Source organism: Maylandia zebra, linkage group LG8 (genome assembly GCF_041146795.1).
Source record: "Maylandia zebra isolate NMK-2024a linkage group LG8, Mzebra_GT3a, whole genome shotgun sequence".
Taxonomy (NCBI): Eukaryota; Metazoa; Chordata; class Actinopteri; order Cichliformes; family Cichlidae; genus Maylandia; species Maylandia zebra.
This window is the reverse complement of record NC_135174.1, coordinates 18,406,188-18,419,323: the sequence shown is the minus strand read 5'-3', so window position 1 is coordinate 18,419,323 and position 13,136 is coordinate 18,406,188. Positions and strand designations below refer to the sequence as shown.

Sequence of the window (13,136 nt, the reverse complement as noted above, 5' to 3'; positions counted from 1 at the left end):
TGTGAACTAAGGTGTAGGTCTATTAGGTTATGTTGTGGTGATCCTCGAGTTGGGGGATTTGTGTTCATACTGGAGTGCAAAATTAAAACCAATGGAAGATGGACAAGTAAGGTTCAAAGCCATCAGGTGCTCAGTTTAGAAAAAATAGAGAAGAAGAGGAGGAGAAACGAGCAAAAGATACAGGTAAGCAGATGTGTCATTGGATAATGGCAGGTCATGTATCCTGAAACAATCAGAATCAGAATACTTTATTAATCCCTAAGGAAATAATGTGGATTACAGTTGCTCCAAAAAGAAATGGTAAAAATAGTAACAGTAACAGACAAACAAACTTCAAACATTATGTTACAGATTTTAATATTAATTAGTCAGTGTCAATTATTGATTTGTCCTGTTCTCATTGTATGACGAATTATGATGGCTGTGTGGTTGTCATGGCTACTGAACGGACCCACGCGCAGACTGTTCTTTCAAGGAAACAAAAGGGGATTTATTTACAATAGGGATCACCTTAGTGCAAAATATATGTACAGTGAGTTGGGAGGGGGTCCAGGGCTCCAGGGAGAGAAGGGGGGGGGGAAATCCACACACACGCTTCCTCTTCCACTCAGTCACCGCCACCGCTCCTCCGCACACACGCACTCCTCTTCAGCCGCACTCGCTCCAACACTCCACACACTGCCCCACTTGGACAGGTCCGGTGATTCGGTCCAGAATCTACAGACAGAAGGTCAAAGGTTAGTTCCACAACATAAAACACGTGTAAGCGATTCTTCTTTGAATATGCCGCGAGCACGAACTCAGGTGGTTCGACGTTCCAGCGGTGAGCTGCTCTGTGCCACTGCCTTAAATAGCAGCTGGGGAAATCAGCCAGATCAGCCGCAGGTGGACACCATCCACAGGGGTGCGTGGGCCAAGAGTGAGAGCCCGTAATGAGCTCCACCCAGGCAGAGAGGAGGAGGAGAGACAAAAAACTAAAACTAACAACAACAAAACCTGTAGCCAGCGTGGGCCAACCAGAGAGACACGGGGACCGTGACAGTGGTAGCCGTTTGCATACAATGCATACTCCCTCTCTTTGTGTGTGTGTGTGTTTCTCTGGGGAATTTCGACAACAGTTTTATGTTAATGTACAATCCTTACGGTAATATGTTTTATGTGTGTGTGTGTGTGTGTGGGGGGGGGGCGCCAGAGTGAGTGTTCGCCCAGGGCGCCAAACAGGTTAGGAGCACCACTGCTCAGCCCGCAGGCAAAAAGAGCCAGGTCAGGCAGATGATGCATTTCCCCGCAGACACATTGGGGGGCGACAACGGTCAGCCGGCTGGCTACTCACCTTGCTCATTGGCATGCTTTTGCCCCCTCTCCATGGGTGCTGAGAATTGTTGCAGTTTCTGAGGTTTGCATTCGAGGGTGTAGCCACGAAGACTAGTGCTGCTCTTGCTCCTCGCACCTTTGTGAAATGTACTGAGGCAGCGTTAGAGAGAGTGGCATCCGCATCTTAACCTATCTAAACAACTGGGCCACCGCTCCAGAGAGCAGGTGGCAACACTGTTGTCGTTGGTTCTGTCACACACTAGGCACTGGGTTTTTCTGTCAAGTTTCAAAAAAACGTGCTAGTCCTGAATCAGCAGATTTCTTTTTATTGGTTTAGAAATACGCTCGCTTTCAAGCCGCGAACGTTTGTTTGAGCACAGAGGGGCAGCATTTCATTGCTGCCTTGCTCAGTTTCAGCTGGGACCCAGATTGCATTTCCAAATGATATGATGATGCTTGTTAGGCATGATGGCAGCTATGATCATTGTGTTGCCACTAGGACTTTCAAATTTCACAAGGTTACATTCACAAAAAGTTGTTTTTTTTTTTCTCATAATACTATTTATTAGCTATGCATCCCATTTTGCCTTTGAATACATTTTAGATTTTCATATACATCTATATTTTGTTTTGTTTTTTACAACTAGAGCAATGTCACTGGCCACACCGAATGACAGCCCTGAATTCCAAAAGTTTCCAGAGGAAAAACAAAAATATACTCAACTGATCAAGCTAGAAGTGGCTTATAATCATTAACTGTATATAAAAAGAGACTGATGTCATCCATTAGTTCAATTCTATTTAGAAATCTTAAGCTGAGCAGTTCCACAGTTGCCCTGACCTCTTTATCACCCAAAGCTTCTTTGCAACCACAGGAGTTGCCGTATATGACTATAATAGATAAACAATATCTATTATAGTCATATACACATCAAGGTCTTTCATTAATACGTAGTTACATCAGTTAAGTTGACCTTTCCAGAAAACTTAATTTACAGAATGTAAGATAATGTATGCAAATCTTCACTAATACATAAAATAATGTTATTAAAACCTTAAGTGTAAGACCACTACATAACAGCACTAAAGAATTCCTCTGAAGCAACACCAATCTGCTCTTCAGCAGGGATAAGCACCACATATCTGTACAGAAAAAAAATCATTTTTACACATTTATGTTGTCATGTTTTTATCTCTTTAGCACCTCCTCTCACTCTCTCTATAAATCACAGTTAAAATACATTGTTTGGTTTTTGTGTGTTTTTAACATAGTGTAAGCTGATGAACTTTCTCTGCAAGAAGTTGTCATAATTTATGTTATTAGTACATTACATTCACTGCCCCGGAAAATGAAATAAAACCCCACGTCATGCACTGTCTCTGCAGTACAGTGTACATTTTTAGGACATCCTCAGGTCTCAGACAAAAAGTCATCAGGTCTCAGGTCTCAGAAATTCAGGTGTGAGGTCTCAAAAAAGTCAGGTCTCAAAGAGGTCAGGTCTAAGGTGTCAGGTCTCAGAACACAAGCTATCAGACGGAGAGAAGCCTCCTTTGATATTAAGAACAAAATGTATTGTCCCATAATAATCCTATTTAATCTGATCAGCATTTAGCATTTGACAAGAAAATTGCTGATGAATATAAACCTTGAGCAAAAGGACCTCTAGTGGTCAATCCCTGTACAGATAAACGCTGCATTTCTGTTAATGACTAGTAAGAGCTTTAAATTTGTTTTTAAAATCAGAGCAACCCATAAAAATAGATCAAAGACTTAAAAATAAACTATAAAATAAACTTACCAGGAAAAAAAAGGAAAAACTAAAACCCTGGTTTCTAATCCCCAATGTTACTTAAGTGCAATCTTAAAATCAACAGGTTTTATCCTGTGCACACAGTGCCACGGCCACTCAGCACAGTCACATTTGAAACAACAATAATCTGTTAAAAGCTACATAAATTATAACCCACTAAGTTTTAGCACTTACCCTGGTATAGAAAATGAAACAAACACACACCATTATTTATTGATTTTTTTCTTTATTAAGTAATGTTTTTTCAGTTGAAGCCATTTAAAGTCTATTTAATAATGCTGTGTTAGAACAGGCACTTTAAAGCTCTTTGTACTGTAAGGTTAAAACCCCACAGTATTAGAGAGAAAACCCCAGCAATCAAACGATCCCCTATGAGCAAGCACTAAGGCGACGGTGGGAAGGAAAAACTCCCTTTTAATAGGAAGAAACCTTCAGCAGAACCAGACTCAGGGAGGGGCAGCCTTCTGCTGTGACTGGCTGGGGGCATAATTGTGATGTAATTTTATGCTAAGGATACTGAATTTCATGTTTATTTGTTAGAATTAGTGAATTAACATGATGACTATTATAAGTAAAACTAAAAGTGCAAGTGCACCAATTACTGAAGTCATCCAAGAAATTATATCTAACCATCTTCTGATTGTAGGAATCAGGCCTGAATTAGCTCCATGGGGAAACCTACGCTGAATAATTGCTGAAAAATGATTGAACAATGAGGTAAATGGTGCTCCACAAATATTAAGGATGTGCCTGGTGACAAAAATGACTCCTTGGCCCGCAAGCACAACTGGAGCTGTAATAAGGGAATTAAAACCTGGAAGATTTCTGTGAAGTCTGGAAACAGCAGAGTCTCCGTCCTCTCTTTGAAGAGTTCCTTGGACAATATTTGGTTCATTCTCTTCAGATCTGTTATCTGAAGCTGCAAGGAGACCAACATTGAATAAATCAATGCTGTAACTCTCACTGGTGGGAGAATCTTCATGTCCAAAGTTATTTATAGACACAGTGGTTTTAGGAACGTTAGCTGTTTCAGAGGTCTCACTAGTGGGTGTGGTAACTGAGGTAAATGGTGCTCGACCAATATTAAGCAGGTGCCTAGAGATAAAAGCTTCTCTAAGGCCCACAGACACATCTGGAACTCTACAAGAGGAATAGAGATTTGGAATAATTGAGGTAAATGGTGCTCGACCAATATTAAGGAGGTGCCTAGAGATAAAATCTTCTCTAAGGCCCACAGGCACATCTGGAACTCTACAAGAGGAATAGAGATTTGGAATAATTGAGGTAAATGGTCTTCGACCAATATTAAGGAGGTGCCTGGTGATGAAATCTTCTCTAAGGCCCACAGGCACATCTGGAACTCTACAAGAGGAATCGAGATTTGGAGCATTTGTTTGAAGTCTGGAAGAAATAGTTTCTTCTTCCTTTGTTTGAAGACTGCCTGTTTGTTCATTATCTTCGGGTCCTTTATCTGAAGGTTCAGGAAGAATGGCATTTAATAAATCAGTGTTGTAACTCTCGCTGGCTGAAGACTTTTCATCTTCAGCGTTGTTCATATTAACACTGGTTGTAGGAATCTTAGTTGTTTCACTGGAGGGTGACTGTTCGTATTCAAAGTTGTTTACAGAAACACTCGGTGAAGGAACCTCAGTTGTTTCAGAGGTGGGTGACTTTTCCGTTTCACTAGTGGGTGAGGTAAATGGAGCTCGACCAATATTAAAAATGTGCCTGGTGACAAAAATGACTCCTCGCCCAACCGACTCAACTGGAGCTGTAATAATGGAAGACAGAGCTGAAAGATTTGTTTGAACTCTGGAAAAAAAAGTTTCTTTCTCCTCTCTTTGAAAACTTCCTTGGTCAGCGTTTTGTTCATTCTCTTCAGATTTGTTCATATCTGAAGGTTTGGGGAGGACGCCATTGAATAAATTAGTGCTGTAATTCTCACTGGTGGGAGACTCTTCATGTTCAAAGTTGTTTATACTGGTTTTAGGAGCCTCATCTATTTCAGAGGTGGTTGCCTGTTCATTTTCATAGGCGTTTACAGAAACACTGGTTTTAGGAACCTCAGACTGTTCATCTCTAGAAATAGATATCGGTAAGAAGAACCCATCAGGCTCTAAATAATATCTGTCAAGCACCTCAAAGCCGTCAGTATCTGAAGAATTTGTACGACTGAACACTGAGCGCCACATATTTGTAAACAGAGGAGATAGGGTTCAGTAGAGATAAACTATATGCTCTAACCTTTAGACGATTGTTAGAAGACTATAGAATCAGCGTTAATTTTGTTAAAATGTGTTTTCAACACTAGGTGTAGTAGAGTGCCTTACCTTGGGGGTAAATATGAGCTCGCGTTCTAAGGCGCGAGCTCATATTTATAGCCTCACGGCAGTGTGACGTCAAGGCACACGTGCCGTGACGTCACAGTACGCTTACTCTTTGAAATTCATTCGGTCACAAAACGTCTTGAACCTTCACCTCCCTGAACGTTAGTATTAACCATTAAGCTAACCTTAATATTAACCTGCTGTTATCGAGGAATGGCAACCCAGACAGAAAAAAACCCGGGGTGCTTCCGCCCTTGGGATTACGCCCCCGCTGTCTCACCGTCGATTAACAAACAACACACTCACCTTTTTTAATTATTTACTTTTTGTGTTCAAGTTTTACGGCTTGCTCTCACGTAGAAAGCTCTGTTAACGTGGAATGAAATTATACTGGTCGGAGGTATTAAAGGTAACTTCTTAGTGTTTTTATTCAGAAATGTAAGATTGTGGGAAGCCGAGTTAGCTTAAAGCACATTGGCTACTAGCATATTAGCTAAATAAATAACGGAGGCTTGTATTTTTGTATATATTTCTATGGTGCTGTAAGCCAGTGTTAATTGACTTGTTTAGCTAAATAAATAACGGAGGACTTAACGGCAGTGATTTTGTCGCTATATCTAGCGAGTTTTCAGACGCCTTAATTGACTTTTTTTTTTTTTTCTAAAAAGCGACTAACAACAAATCTGGTGACTTTTTTCTGGTGTTATTACGAGTTTTTGACGTGGAAGCACGTATCGCTCTTACAAGCAGCGGGAGCTGCCGTGGGCACCTCGCCCGTGCCAAAGCACTCACAGGCGGCCGTCCTAATGCAGCAGTTGCCCCCAGCTGCTGTCAGAGCAGGAGCTTTTTACACCTACGGGTCCAAACTGCAAAAGAATTGCGCATGAGCGAAACCGCTGCTCCCGCTCTGACTATAACGCAGGTCGGGAGAAGCGGTAGAAGTATATTGTTCTTTGTTTAAAATAAATCAATGCACTAAAATACACCATTCCAAACATTGCTAACTTAGAAATCAGATGTCCTTGCAGAGCCTTAACTCTATCTTCTACATCCAATTTCGACTGAAGCTGTCTGGTGATGCTTGCTATGTCCATTTTTGATTAATGTAGTTTGTTAACAACATTATGGATAAAAATGTTCGTCTTTTACTCTTGCTTTTTTGTGGATCCCAAGGTTTAAAACTCTGTAAAAGACACACACAGACACATAAACAAAAAAGTAACTCTGCCAGAGTGCCTATTTCGGGTCAGTTTTCCAGGTCACAAGTCCGGATAAAGGAGGAGGGTTGGGATTGTGACATTAACAAAAACAATAATTGCTAAAAGAAATCAAATTTGTGGTTCTAAATATATACTAAATGCTTTCAGGGTGTTTCTATTGACTTTATGTCTCTTTCACGATGTTATTTCTCTCTCCTACAGGGTCCTTTATAATTACATGACCAATTATGCAAATTAGGCAATGACGTCATCTAGCGACTTTGTCCTCCAGCTTCACTGTTTATATTATGCTAACATAGCTGTGTCGCGTAGCGCGTCATTATATACCAGCTAGCCAAACTTCAGTAACCCTACAAACTTCACTGCTGTTTACTTTCCTGTCTTCATTTATTTGGGAAGTAATAGCAAAGCTGTACGTCTTAATTTGTTTCAGAAATCCCTCAGTCAGAACATGCTATATTATGTTTAGGTGGAAACTAGCGAGCTTACTTGCTGCTAACTTCTAACTCTGTTAAATTTCGTAAATTCTGTTTTCATGGATGCCTGGATATTAAATGTAATTGTCACATCTGGTAGAGCAACCACACTGATCATTTTATTACAGATGAAAGAATTTAGACAGTTTTTCAACTCTCGGTAATGCTGCAGTGAAGAAAATAATATATCGCGATATATATTGTTACCGCACATGCTTCAAAGTATACCATGATATGGATTTTAGGCCATATCGCCCAGCCCTACCTCCAAGACATCACTTTGACCGTAAATCTGAAACTGCAAAGACCGCACACACATTCTGTAAAGGATGCCTTCATCTGCCTCATTTGCAAATGTTACAGCAAGTTCAAAAGTTTGTCTTTAGTTAAATTTCTTAGTTTACAGTTGAAGTAACTAATATATTTTTCTTCTTTTATTTTTTCAACCTTCTAGCTCTTATGGAGAAGCCCAGTTTTCCACATGTTGCAAGTCTCTAGTCGGATGCTGATGTTGGATGTGTGGAGCAGTGTGGCTGCTAACTGCAGATCATGGTTTTAAATGCAGAGAAGAATTTGATTGTAAGGTACACGAGGTTAAGGGTCTCCATGCTGTTCTGACTCTCTTTGAAGAGACATAATGTGTAACTCATGTAAAATTGTTTGAAAAGGAAAAGGCAAATGTGTTTGTAACGGAGCGGAAAGGCTGATTTTATTTCCAAGATGTTTTGTGTTTTTAAAAGGAAGGAAACCTTTCTCAAAACGGGCAGAGCAGTGGAGCCGCCAAGGGAAAGCACATAATTTAAACTGTAAGATTAAAAATATAATTTATTATATTTAAATAGTTAAAAATGTAAAATGAATTAAAACAACCTTGGCCAAGGGATAACACAATAAAAATCAATAAAACACAACATTAAAAGTCCAGTGGGATCCACCACGGCATAAAAGTCACAAAAAACTAAGAAATCCAGCGTAGTAGTAAAAGAGGGAAACCCAGTGGAGTCCTCGCCTTCCTCCCCGCATTCCACGTCCCGGTGCACTGAAGGAAGAGAGGGAGCGGCAGTCAATATTCCTTTCGACAGTTTTACTTTATAAAAAGGGATAAGTCAAAGACTTACCCCGGGTGGGCAGAGCTCTCAACTCCGCCCGCCGCTTCTTTAAAACTGCAATCGGCACCAGCTGTCTCACTGCTTCTGCTCTCCCGCAGTGCACAAGCTGGCTCTTGTCGTTATTGCCGTCTGACTGCTCGCTGCGCGTCCCTAGTCGCTCGTGGTGGCGCGTCCCCAGTCGCTGGTCATGTCCCCTCTCGAACGCCAACTCCAACACTCTTATGTGTCATTGAGCACTCTGTAAATTACCTTGCCTTCCCTCTCAGGTGTGTCCAATTAGTAAAGATGGGGGGAAAGGGCGGAGTCTCTCCAGGACAATTTGACGGTAACTAAAACATGCATAGTAGAAAAACTTAGATAACTTGTCCCTTTCCACCCCGTGACATGTTACTAGAAAGCTACAGAGGCTGCAAAGGTTGAATTTCATATCACCACCACAGCACTTGGTTTAATTGATTTGGTTATCCTACAGAGAAAGAGGAACTTGAAGATATTTGTAGCTTATTTTAGGTTTTAGAAATGTGCTAGATAGGATGTAGAAGTATAGTAGAGACACTGACACTGCCCTGGATGTAATATAGGCCTAAATGTGACATAAACTTAGGAGTAAACTTGTAAGAGACCCTCCCCACCTTGAGCTGTGAAAACAGGACAAAGAGAAGCTAAAGCTGAGTGGAAATTCCCCAGGGGATACCTGGGTGGGGACCTAAATGTTTGTAACTGGATAACTTTGGCTTGAAAGGGAGATGGACTTTTATGACCCACAGGAAGTCACGTACACACAGGTACATAAACATATATACACATGCACTTACACACAGGTACGCAGGCACTCGCGTGCTCGCACGCACACAAACATACAAACACAGTGTTTAGTTTTATGGCACATCGTATAGAATGGGGGTCACTTCTATGTCATCTTGTTTTCTTTGTTGTCCTGAGGTTTTAATCCTGTTTGATGTTTATTACGAGGTTTGGAGCAGTAGCTTCTAACTGCAATTTAACACTTCATTATAGAATTATTAAAATAAATTGTTGCATTGTTTCCCAGATATCTGGTGAACTTGGGTGTTTACACAAAAGCTGAATTCTTTACAAAGGACCTGTTACAAAGAATTAGAGAATTGCAAATTGTCTCTGTTTATTGCAAGAAATCAAATCAAACAAAATATTGTAACTGTTCTAAATAGAAGCAGCTTTCACCCTTTACTCTATAGTAAATGGCTTTTTGTTATTCTTAAAAATAATTATACTTCTTTATTGAACACCACCATAAGAAGTCACACACAATTTCTGGTGATGTCAATAAGAAATATAACTGCATCTTTAAATGTTCCATAATTATGATGAACCACATTTTTGGTACAGTGACCACAAATCAAAATGAGACCCAAACAGTTTCAGTCCACTGTTTGGCTTCTTCAGAGGGTAAAGGCCCCAAACCAAAAATCGCAGTCTCTTTGCAGGTGATCCCACCTCTTGTTGATAGAAATCAGCTGCAGCAGCACCAGTGGGCAGAAGAACCTTAGGAATTTTTACAGGCACCCCCTTTAGTCAGTTCATTTGGTATTCCATTTCCTGCAGGACACGAACGATTGTTTAAAGGGGTTACAACTGCATGAGTTAAAATTTACTTACAATTTACTAAATCTAAAACAATTTTCACTGGTGGTTTTGTTTTATTCACCAAAAATAAGATAACATGCCAAAGACCACCGTGTAAAAAAAACTGTAGAAATGTAGAAATCACGTCCTGACTAGTTAATCTTTGAGTATTTGCTACCTCGCTTTCGATGGTCTCATCAATAAAATATGAATCATAGAAAAGACATGATAGATGAAATAATATGATATTAAGAACAAAATGTATTGTCCCTTGATAATCCTATTTAATCTGATCAGCATTTAGCATTTGTCAAGGAAGTTGCTGATGAATGTAAACCTTGAGTAAAAGGACCTCTAGTGGTCAATCCCTGTACAGGTAAACGCTGCATTTGTGTTAATGACCAGTAAGAGCTTTAAATTTGTTTTTAAAACCAGAGCGACCCATAAAAATAGATCCAAGACTTAAAAATAAAGTATAAAATAAACTAATCAGGAAAAAAAGGAGAAGACTAAAACACTGGCTTCCAATCACCAATATTACTTAAGTGCGCACAGTGCCACGGCCACTCAGCACAGTCACATTTGAAACAACAATAATCTGTTAAAAGCTACATAAATTATAACCCACTAAGTTTTAGCAGTTACCCTGGTATAGAAAATGAAACAAACACACACCATTATTTATTGATTTATTTTTTTTATTAAGTAATGTTTTTTCAGTTGAAGCCATTTAAAGTCTATTTAATAATGCTGTGTTAGAACAGGCACTTTAAAGCTCTTTGTACTGTAAGGTTAAAACCCCACAGTATTAGAGAGAAAACCCCAGCAATCAAACGATCCCCTATGAGCAAGCACTAAGGCGACGGTGGGAAGGAAAAACTCCCTTTTAAGAGGAAGAAACCTTCAGCAGAACCAGACTCAGGGAGGGGCAGCCTTCTGCTGTGACTGGCTGGGGGCATAATTGTGATGTAATTTTATGCTAAGGAAACTGAATTTTAAGAGAAAAATGATGCAACAGCATGTGCTGTTTGTTTGTTAAGTTAGTGATTTACGATGTAGTGTATGATAAATGGTATAAAAGTAAAAATTACAATTACAAAAATCACACATATTACTGTACCTATTATACAAATTGGACTTAAAAGTCTTCTGATTGTTTGATTCAGGGCTGAAATTCCTGTCTGGGCAAGGGAAAACACATATTGAACAATTGCTGTGAACAGATTGTTCAATAAGGTAAATGGTGCTAGACAAATATTAAGGATGTGCCTGATGGGAAAAATTGCTCCTTGGCCCACAGACACAACTAGAGCTCTAATAAAGGGATAAAAGGCTGAAAGATTTCTGTGAACTCTGGAAAGAACAGTTTCTTCATCCTCTCTTTGACGACTTCTTTGGACAATATTTTGTTCATTCTCTTCAGATCTGTTATCTGAAGAGTCAGGAAGGCCAACATTGGTGGGTGAGGTAAAAGGCACTCGAAAAATATTAAAGATGTGCCTGTTCACAAAAAATATTCTTCGGGCCACAGACACAATTGGCATTCTAATGAAGGAATAAAAACCTGAAAGGTTTGTGTAAACTCTGGAAACAATAGTTTCTTCGTCCTGTCCTTGAAGAGTTCCTTGGGCAACATTTTGTTCATTGTCTTCAGATCTGCTATCTGAAGAGTCAGGAAGGCCAACATTGAATACATCAATGCTGTAACTTTCATTGTTGGGAGACACTTCATGTCCACAGTTGTTTATGGAAACACTTGTTGTAGGAACCTCAGTTATTTCAGAGGTGGGTAAGGTAAAAGGCACTGGACCATTATTAAGGACGTGCCTGCTGACAAAATGTATTCTTCGGCCCACAGACACAGCTGGAGCAATGCTGTAAATCTCATTACTCAAAGACTCGTCACGTTCAAAATTAATTAGAGAAACATTCGTTGTAGCAACCTCAGTTGTTTCAAAAGTGGGTGAACGTTCAGTTTCACTAGTGATTAAGGCAAATATTGCTTGACCAAAATTAACGAGTTGCCTGGTGACATAAAATGTTGCTTGGCCCACAGAGTCAACTGGAGCTGTAATAACAGAAAAAAGAGCTGAAAGAGATGTTTGAAGTTGGGAAAAACTAGCTTCTTCTTGCTCTCTTTGGACACTGTCTGGTACAACATCTTCAGATCCATTAATATCGGAAGATTCAGGAATGTCACCATTGAATAAGTTAGTGCTATAACTATCACTAGCTGGAAACTCGTCATCTTCAGTGTTGTTCATATAAACACTGGTTGTAGGAGTCTCATCTGTTTTAAAGGTGGGTAAACATTCAGTTTCTCTAGTGGGTGAAGGAAATGGGGCAAATGGTGCTCGACCAATATTAAGGAGGTGATAAAAGCTTCTCTAAGGCCCACAGGCACATCTGGAACTCTACAAGAGGAATAAAGATTTGGAACATTTGTTTGAACTCCAAAAGAAATAGTTTCTTCTTCCTCTGTTTGAAGACTGCCTGGGACAACATTTTGTTCATTATCTTCAGGTCCGTTATCTGAAGGATCAGGAAGGACGGCACTGAATAAGTCAGTGCTGTTGTAACTTTCAGTGGTGGGAGACTCTTCAGGTTCATAGTTGTTTGTAGAAAGACTGGTTGTAGGAACCTGATCTGTTTCAGAGGTGTGTGCATTTTCATCAGTGTTTACAGAAACACTAGTTGTAGGAATCTCAGATGTTTCAGAGGGGTGTGATTGTTCATCTCTGGAATTAGGTATCAGTAAGAACCCATCAGGGTCCAAATAACATTCGTCAAGCACCTCAAAGCCGTCAGTATCTGAAGAATTTGTACGACTGAACACTGAGCGCCACATATTTGTAAACAGAGGAGATAGGGTTCAGTAGAGATAAACTATATGCTCTAACCTTTAGACGATTGTTAGAAGACTATAGAATCAGCGTTAATTTTGTTAAAATGTGTTTTCAACACTAGGTGTAGTAGAGTGCCTTACCTTGGGGGTAAATATGAGCTCGCGTTCTAAGGCGCGAGCTCATATTTATAGCCTCACAGCAGTGTGACGTTAAGGCACACGTGCCGTGACGTCACAGTATGCTTACTCTTTTTTTTTTTTTTTTTTTTTTTTTTTTCTAAATGACATCAGAAACAGCAGTATGCGACATTACGTGATGGCAGAGCTTCAGTTCATCCTTTGTCATTTTTTTTTTTTTTTTTAATAAATAGGACAGGGGGAATGAATGAGAGAAAGAGGGGGAGAGAAAGAAAGAAAACCAAAGGGGAG

The 13,136-nt window shown here is 39.9% G+C and overlaps 1 long non-coding RNA gene across 1 annotated transcript; it reads left to right on the top strand.

Annotated features, from left to right (window-relative positions):
• Window positions 1-5,208: 5,208 nt before the first annotated feature.
• Window positions 5,209-13,001, top strand: LOC143419857 (uncharacterized). The gene is made up of 2 exons (XR_013099871.1): window positions 5,209-5,861; window positions 7,603-13,001. It is a non-coding gene; the product is annotated as an uncharacterized LOC143419857 (long non-coding RNA).
• Window positions 13,002-13,136: the final 135 nt, after the last annotated feature.